The 9,205-nt window shown below is 51.3% G+C and overlaps 1 long non-coding RNA gene across 2 annotated transcripts; it reads left to right on the forward strand.

The window, feature by feature from the left end:
• Positions 1–271: 271 nt before the first annotated feature.
• Positions 272–8,692, forward strand: LOC144302865 (uncharacterized). 2 transcript variants are annotated; one of them, XR_013369875.1, is made up of 6 exons: positions 272–1,095; positions 1,536–1,885; positions 2,548–2,691; positions 4,558–6,766; positions 7,566–7,678; positions 8,475–8,692. It is a non-coding gene; the product is annotated as an uncharacterized LOC144302865 (long non-coding RNA). The 2 variants fall into 2 exon arrangements; XR_013369873.1 differs by lacking the exon at positions 2,548–2,691.
• Positions 8,693–9,205: the final 513 nt, after the last annotated feature.

Raw genomic sequence — 9,205 nt, forward strand, 5'->3', positions numbered from 1 at the left:
GCTTTATTTAATAAATTGCTAGATGTCATTAAGAAAAGCCCAGAGCCTAACTGTAAACCCCCTTAATCTACCACTTTAAGCATCACTCTCCGACGCCGATAAATAACTTCAGCCTGCAAGGAAGCTGAAACCATCTGCGTGAAGTGCAAACTTGCAAGTCAGTGGGCTGGTTCTGTGCACAACCCCAACAACTGGCCCATCCTAGGCTCGGATGCAGATGGTATGGGGAGCTCATGGGATCATCGCCGAAGGTGTAGGGAGGGAAGGGCTCTGTGGTAGGCATAGGAAATGCATGCGTTGGGGCCAGGGCGATGGGAAAATCAGCCATTCTCACTTTTTTCTTCATTATTCAGCTGCTCTTTAGCCATTAGAGACCTAGATTCTGTGCCCAGTACATCACTGAAATGCATGTCTGCAAACCCCATGGGATTTTCGTCAACATTTATTCTCCTTGACACCCTGCAGGAGCTAAGCATCGTGGCAGGTCCCATTTTTCATGAAGCCTTCTTCTCCCCGGACCTCCAAGGCCCAGAACTGTCTTGGTTTCCCTGCTACTTCTCCAGCTCCTCTCTCTCCTCTCCGACGCTCCATCCTCCCACCCACCTGCGCACAGGCCTCCTGGTGGGCCTCCTTCCCTTCCCCTCACCCTTGGTGATCTCATCCCGTATTATGCTTTTGGTTCTCTCTCCTATGCAGATGACTACTGAATCATGTTATATAAACCCAGCTTCTTTGCCAAGTTGTAGGCCAATGCCAGTGAGCAGGGTAGTGGAGAGAGCTAGAAAATTGGAAGTGAAATCAAACGAATGACAGGTGAAAATTCATAATGCGACAGATGCCGATTCTTCTCTGCCTTCCACAGCTCCCAAGTCACTTTAATTCTGCCTCCCCGACTTCTCCTAGTGCCTGAAACAATGGGGAGCATCGTGCTGCAGTCTCCGATTTCTCCTCTCCCCTTTCGTCTCATCCCACCGAGCCCCACAGCCTCTAAATACTGTATTTCTGCGAGAGCTTGGCCCCCCGCCCCCCCCAACTCCTTACACTCATCAAGCTTCTCCCGCAAGCTGCAGTCACAGCGCCCGACTGCAGGCCTCGGTGAGTCTCCTCTGCTAATCAAAACCAGGGCGGCCCCGCTGCCCAGTACCTGAGCTCCTCCGGGACAGGTACCCGCGAGGCCTCCACGGCTTTTCTTCCCCCCACTCTCCCGTTTGACCCCTGCGCCCCAGTCAAACTGGACCATTTCTCCAAATAGCCCTGCAAGCTCTCCCACCCGGGCCTTTGTGCCCCCCACAGAGCGGCCCTCCGCCTTCATCCCTTAGCCTGACCTCAAGGCGATGTTGGTCTGTGTTTGGACGGGAGGGTAGAAACCACCCTAAGGTGGGGGGGAACCTGGGTGGCTCAGGAGGTCAAGCATCTGACTTGGGCTCAGGTCGTGATCCTGGGATCGAGCCCTGCTCGGTGAGGAGTCTGCTGCTCCCTCTCCCTTGGCCCCTCCCCTCCCTTGTGATCTCTTTCTTTCTCTGTTTTAACCACAGGGAACCCCATACGGAGGATCGGAGGATGGGAGAATCCGTTTCGAAGATGCTGGAAGGGTTGGAAGAGCAAGAGGAAGGAGGAGGAGGGCTGAGGCAGCAAGAAAGGAGCCACAGCTAAGCACCTTTGGTCTGAAGCCCCCGAATCCACCCCTGCCTCTCGTTGCTTGTAGGTTCTGGATGTGCTGGGTGCGATCCCCCCCACCCCTACTCCAGCAACCAGCTGACTCCCAGAGCCAAAGCAGGGCTCTCCTGCCGCCTGTGGGTGTCCCCTGAGCCTGGATGGCTGGAGAGCCTGGCCCTGCCTCTTGGAAGCGCGACACACAAGGGCAGGTGGCTCTCCGAGACAGCAGGTGGGTCCCTGGGCCGGGGCCCAGCTCAGACGCCCAGGGTTTCCCCAAGTATCCCATGACTCGTCACCCCCTTCCCTGCACCCCCCCACCCGGGCCACCACCCCCAGCTGAAACAAACCTCTCCCCTCTCCTGGATTCTGCTGGAACTGTACTGGTCTCCGCTCAGGTCAGGGCTACCCATTCTGGGGTGGGCGCTCCGCGAGGTGCTGCAACACAAGCACGAGTGGTGCAGGCTGGGCTTCTGTCCCCCTGGAGCCTCCCCGCGTGCAAGGCCCTGTTGGAGACACAGTGAAAGGTGCGGCTGCGACGTCGTTGGAGAGGAACTGAGACAAGGGGGTACAAGTGTGGGAGCCCACGGGAAAGGTGTGTAAACCCAGCTGGGAGAGTCACGAAGGGCTTGCAGAGGAAGCCGGGGTCTGAAGCCCAAGAGGTAGGGGTCAGGGGAAGTGCTCTTGGTAGAAAACGTCATGCAAAGGCCCTGCGGCGAGCAGTGGGCTCCACGCGGAGGAGCCAGAGTGTGGGCAGAGCTGCGGGCCCCCACATCTGGAAGTGGAGGAGGGGAGGGCCAGGAGGGAGAGAAACGGGGCTGGAGGAAGCAGTGGGTGGCGCACTGGGCCGGGCCTGCATGGCCCCATCTGGGGGTCTGTGCTTTATCCTGGCAGCTGTGGGAGGCCACTGAAGGGCCCCGGGCAGGATGTGACCTGGTCACTAGGGTGCCTCCTCGGACACCTGCGTGGAGATCACCTACCACAGAAGTCCCACGATCTGTGACAGCTCTTACACACCTGCTCCCCGTCTGTCCCAAGGTGCTTTAGACACATTAGATCTCCGAAAAGCCCCTCGCTCTCAAGATTAGAATCTCATTTTTTTTCCCCTGCCACCCACTGGATGATTTCATTCTTCCCCCATTCCGAAAAAGGCAAAAAACTACAGGGACAGGACCCAAGGCAGTGGTTGCCAGGGCCCGGGAGGGGCCACAGAGGTCACCTACAGAGGGGCGTCAGGGGATTTCAGGGGGCGATAGAAATAGTGTTTTGTGACTCTATGTGGCAAAACTCACAGAACTGAACACTGACAAGGGAGATTTTCCTGCTTGTAAATTATGCTTCAAAAGCCTGACTTTAGGGGATCCCTGGGTGGCGCAGCGGTTTGGCGCCTGCCTTTGGCCCAGGGCGCGATCCTGAAGACCCGGGATCGAATCCCACATCAGGCTCCCGGTGCATGGAGCCTGCTTCTCCCTCTGCCTATGTCTCTGTGCCTCTCTCTCTCTCTCTCTGTGACTATCATAAATAAATAAAAATTAAAAAAAAAAAAAAAGCCTGACTTTAATGGAGAATATCTTTCCTTCCCACTGAATCTTGCACAGGCACCGCGTCCCTGATTTCTCTGGTGGCGCCACCTCCTACCTTGGCATTTGTGAAGTCTCATTACTGGTGTCAATTTTTTTTTTTTTTTTTTTTTTTGAGAGGGAGACAGAGAATCTTAAGCGGGCTTCACACCCAGCGTGGAGCTGCACTCGGGGCTCGATCCTACAACCCTGAGATCACGGTCTGAGCCGCAACCAGGAGTCAAGATGCTTAGCCAGCTGAGCCACCCAGGCACCCTTACTGATTACCGATGTCGATTTAAAGCTATCTGTTCCTCAGTCTCTCTCTTCTGGCTCGTTGCTAGTGTGTAGGAATGCCACTGATGTCTGTGCATGGATGTGACGTCCTGCCACTTTGCTGGATTCCTGTACCGAGTCCTGGCAATCTGGGGAGGGTGGAATCTTCTGGGTTTTCCACGTAGAGTATTATGTCGTGTGCGAGGAGTGAGGGTGTGACTTCTCTGCCGATTTGGATGCCTTCTATTTCTTTTTTCTTGTCCGATGGCTGAGGCTAGGACTTCTAGTACTGTGTTGAACTGCAGCGGCGACAGTGGGCATCGCTGTCATTCCCTCTCTAACTTCTTAAGAGTTCTTGAACTCTTTTACATTTATTTTTTTAAAGATTTTATTTATTTATTCGTGAGAGACACAGAGAGAAGCAGAGACACAGGCAGAGGGAGAAGCAGGCTCCCTGCAGGGAGCCCCATATTCTCTGTGGGCTTTTCATGTGTGGTTTGTATGATATGGAGTGGTGTTCCTCAATATCATAAAAGCCATATACGGGGAATCCCTGGAGATGGCTCGGCGGTTTAGCACCTCCCTTCTGCCCGGGGCATGATGCTGGAGTCCCAGGATCGAGTCCCACGTGGGACTCCTGCATGGAGCCTACTTCTCCCCCTGCCTGTGTCTCCGCCTCTCTGTGTGTCTCTCATGAATGAATGAATAAAATTTAAAAAAAAAAAAAAGCCATATACGAATAGGAAGCAAACTGAGGGTCACTGGTGAGGAGGTGGGAGGGGGATGGGGTAACTGGGGGATGGGCACTAGGGAGGCCACGTGACACAGTGGGCACTGGGTGTTGTATGCAACTGATGAGTCACTAAGTCTGCCTCTGAAACTGGTAATACATTATATGCCAATTAATTGGATTTAAATGACATTAAATTAAATCTTAAACAAATTTAAGAAATCTGTCCCCCAGCAAGTAAAACCTCTCCTTGCTTGTCTCTGTGTGTGTGCAACCACGATTCAGCTCCTGGAGGACGATGGGCGGAGCATCCTTACACTTGGATTGTTTTTCCTGCAGGTAACTCAGCCCTCACTCATTTTGAGGGAGTATCGGTCAAGCCAGAGAAGTGACCTCAGCTTTGATGGACTCTTCCATAGCCTTCGGACTGACTTCCCTCTGGCTTGTCCGGTGCCCGTCCCCACCCTTTCCTTTCCTCATAGTTCCTTTGCTCGAGCCTCCCCATGTGCTATTGTACAGATGCGAAAGGTTCTAACCAGGCGGCGTGCAAAACTAGGCATTAAGCAGGAAGAGAAAATGACTAATAATTTCAAACCTGGAAAGTAAAAAGAGCACCAGTCTTCCCATCATTTTGCCTGGGAAGTGAAGGCCGCTGCAGATTTCTGGATCCTTCCGCCCCTACACTGGCCGAGCCGCAGCCTGCAGCCTGGCAGGCCCTGCCTGCTTGTGTTTGCGAGGTCAGAAGCCTGTGATTCTAAAAGATATCCAATTTCCAGAAAAAAAACAGAAGGCTACCTTTGGAGGATCAAGGAAGGATTTCCCACCCAGAGTGAGGCCCTAGGGTAAAAGGATTATTTTACCATAGTCATTTGCCAAAAACCTGATTTCCTTGAGTCGCACAGAGAGAGAAATCACTTTTATTTTTGTCTTATGCCCTGGAAAAAATCTGACATGTGGAAGTCTCGATTTTAACTGTTAGGTGTTTAACATCACCGTGGTTTGCCCAGCACGTAGAAATACTTGTAGAAATTCCCTTCATTCTAACACAAAGCCCAACAGAATAATAAGAACAGGCATTTTGTTTTTGCTAAGTAGCTTGAAGTGGGTATAGGTTCTTCACCTGTGATGTGTGAGCCTTCTCATTGTCATTCAATAGCACCTTTAAATTGAAAGACAGAAAAAATAAATAAATAAATGTAAAGACAGGCATCAGCAACCTGCTGCCCCAGGGGCCAAATCTGGCCCACCACTTGTTTTTGTGAATAAAGTTTTATTGAAACACCACCAGCCCCATTTGTTTACATATTGTCTGTGGCTGCTTTCCCCACAAGAGCTGAGCTGTGGAGTTTGGCAGAGATCACGTGGCCTGAAAAGCCACAAATATTTACTACCTGACCCTTTACAGAAGGTTGACCACTCTTGCTCTGAGAGACAACAGTTTCCAGAATCAGTTTCAGAAGCCTCATCAGTCCTGTGCTCAGACCTAATTTTCGAAGTTAAGCATGGAAAGGTAGCATCTGGGTTGTGATAATCTCTCTCACTAGGACAGATGTTTTGTTTTGCATGAAAACTAGGAAAAAGGTTAATTAAATTATTGGGGTTTTTTTTCCCCCTAGAAAACATCTTAGGCAAGGTTTTCAGTCGGCCTTCTTTGTGATACATAAAATTCATCCCCTTGTGTCCATGTGTTTTCACGCACCTTTGATGGTAAATCACTTCAAACATCAGAAAAAGCAATCACTCTTACGCTTTTGGTAGCGTAAGACATTGACATTTTGGGGTTACCAGCAAAGATCTAAATAAAGATCCTCTGTTCACCGCTAAAAATGGGCAGATGCCCATCTACTCAAACCCTGGGTGTGATTCCAAGAGTTCAGAGGTCTGAAGCCTCCGTGGACAGTCCAGGTGAATTCCTTCTTTCTGGAAGGATGAGTCCCTGCAGGCAGGACTTGGGGGCACCAGCCACTTTAGGAGGGGCCCGAGGAGGGTATTGGGGCGATCCCAGCAGCCGTGAAAGATCCCACCTCACAGGCAGTCGCTCTGGTTTCCAAAACTGAAGTTGGAAAGGGTGTTCAGGCTACAGACGCAGATCTAGGCCCTGGTTCTGTGTGGCCGCAGATACAAACAAAAACTTGGGTCCATATGTGACTTGCAGGAGCTGTCATGGGGCGCTTAGGGGATCTCCAGGAATAGAGGACAGCCTCCGGGGTCAGAGGGGTACACGTCCCAGGAATATGCAGACACCGCACAGCTCAGAGAGCTCCGGGAGGGCCCCACACTCCACCGCGCTGATCTCTCAGTTTTGTCTACACGTCGGTGTGTAGTGCAAGGCAGTCCCACAGGAACATCTGCTCTGCGGAGGCAGATGTCACACCCGCTTCCTGTAACTGAAGGGACGACAGGATAACCCGGCCAAGTGAAGGATGGGAGTGCAGGCCTCTCTAGCAAAGTCTCCACTGGCACGAAGACCCTGTGGCGCTTGCAGATCGCTGAGCCATCAGGAGGGACGAAGCCCCGTCACCTGCTTGGCCGTGGATGGAACCGGAGGGTATGATGCTGAGTGACAGAAGCCCCTCGGAGAAGGAGGATCATCACCCGGTCTCACTCATGCGGGGACTATAAGAAATAGTGAAAGGGACTTTGAGGGAAGGAGGGGAAGTGAGTGGGAAAAATCAGAGAGGGAGACAGATCACGAGGGACTCCTGACTCTGGGGAACCAACAAAGGGGTGCAGAAGGGGAGGTGGGTGGGGGGGTGACTGGGTGACGGGCTAAGGAGGGCACTTGATGGGATGAGCACTGGGTGTTATACTCCGTGTTGGCAAATTGAATTTAAATTTTTAAAAATGTAAAAAAAAAGTGCAGGCCAACGGGCCAAACGCAGCTGTTTCTCATTTGCATATAAGTAGTGTTTATTCACAGACGGAGCAGAGCCGCTGACTTGCAAGCACTTGTCAAGTTGAACAAACAGTTCTGTAATCTTCCCTCCAAATTCAGATGTGAGATGAAGGGCTCCGCTGGTGGGGTCAGCTTCTTACCGAAATGTCTTTCGTGGGCGAGGGCCACGGTGGGGCCGATGCATCACTGGATGACATCGCCCCAGTCACCGAAGCCCCCCCCCCATCCCCGAGTCCGGCTGCTGGATGCCTCCTGCAGGGTGGAGGGGTGTGCAAGGGGTGCAGAAGGAACCGCCCAAAGGTCAGCTACAGATAGGCGTGCTAAGGTCCTGAGCAGGTCACAACGCAAACCCCTGGGGCTGGCCCTGCGTCAGGTCCCCTGGGCTGCTGCAATAATTCCCGGGGGGGCACAGCAGTACCTACTGGGAGTCAGCCCCGTCCTGTGTCCACAGGCATCACCCAGTGCGGCCCCGGCCCGACACAGCAACACGTCTGGGTCCTGATGACGTAAAAACAAACAGAAAATCTTACCTGCCTCCAATAAAACCTTTACCTGGAGCGTTTGGTGAGTCACTGCTGAGCCTAGATAATGCCTCTGCTAAATAGGAATTGTCTCTACAGGCAAGTCATCGGTTTATTGTTTTTTTTTTTTTTTCTTCTGTGTGAGGGAGGGGAAAGCTGGAGAATTTCCCAGCTGCATGGAGCACCCTCACCCCCACCCCACCTTCCTGTCTCTGTGAGATTGCAAATGTGTTACCCCAAGGAACCAAGGAACTGGGGAGGAGTTCAGAAAGCGGGTGTTGATTTTAGCTCCTCGCTGGCTGCCGAGTGGCCTCAAGCAAATCCTTTAACCTCCCTTGGGCTTGTTTCCTAGGCCCTAAAAAGATCATTAGGGGGAGATGGTTTCTAAAGAAACTTCTCGCTCTAAAATGTGACTGTGTGAAGCTTAGGACGGTCCAAGGATCTTTAACTCCCACAGTGGGCCCTTGAGTCCCAGGAGGGACAAGGCCTGTGTATTATTTAAACAACTGAATTGCAATAAGACTTTTCCCATTAAGGCAATTGGTGCAGGCAAGTACTTTATAATAATCTTCCCAGGAGCTCATTTAAACCTCCATTAAAAAGCAAACATATTTTTCCAAGTGAGCTCCTTCTAATTACCTGTTATTTGAGCTTCATGTTTCCTTGCAACCTTGAGTTCTGGGCTCCTGCGGAGGTCCAGACCAAGTGCACGCTCTCCAGAAAGATCATTGGTTTGATCAAAGTTGTAGGTACACTGATTAAGGGATGTAAACGAAATGGATTTGGTTCTTATCCTCCCTCCCTGTTCTGTGCTTTCTTCCCACTTTCCCGCATCACAGCCTCAACCACTTAAAACAGTGATGGAGAGACGCCTGGGTGGCTCAGTTACATGTCTGCCTTCGGCTCAGGTCATGGTCTCCGGGTCCTGGGATCGAGCCCAGGGAGGGCTCCGCAGGGAGTCTGCTCGGCTGCTTCTCCCTCCCCCCAGCCCCTGCTTGTGCTCCCTGGTACATTCTCTCAAATAAATAAACACAATCTTTAAAACAGTCATGTAAAAGCTAACGGTTACTCACTCAGTGCCTAATTGCCAAACACTGTTCGAAGAGCCAACTCCAAACACAAAACTCATCATAATTCTAGGTCCTTTCCATTTGTTGATGAAGCAATTTCTCCCTATAATGCTATAAGGCAGGTACTTTTATTACCCTAATTTACCAACGAGGAAACTGAAGCACGGGGAGGTTAGGTGACTTGTCTAGGGTCACACAGCTAGTAAGTGGCAAAAGCAGGATCTGAAGGTGGTCAGGCTCCAGAGCCCACACTCTTTACTGTAGTGCTTTATACTCGGGCATCTTGGGATTCAAGAAGCAATGTTCTATACAAGGAGTTTTTAAAATGTTGTTGCATCAAGTATTTTACTGTCCAAGCAAAGGCTAATCTAGAGATGATCTGGAATGACAAAATGATTTCCCCCTGATTCCAATGGTTTAGGCCAAAAAGCAACAGCCACAAAATCCACGATGTTTTCACCCCATAGTGACTTTCTGGAGAAACTGCCAGTAAAGTCTGC

The sequence above is a fragment of the Canis aureus genome, chromosome 2, assembly GCF_053574225.1.
Source record: "Canis aureus isolate CA01 chromosome 2, VMU_Caureus_v.1.0, whole genome shotgun sequence".
Taxonomy (NCBI): domain Eukaryota; kingdom Metazoa; phylum Chordata; class Mammalia; order Carnivora; family Canidae; genus Canis; species Canis aureus.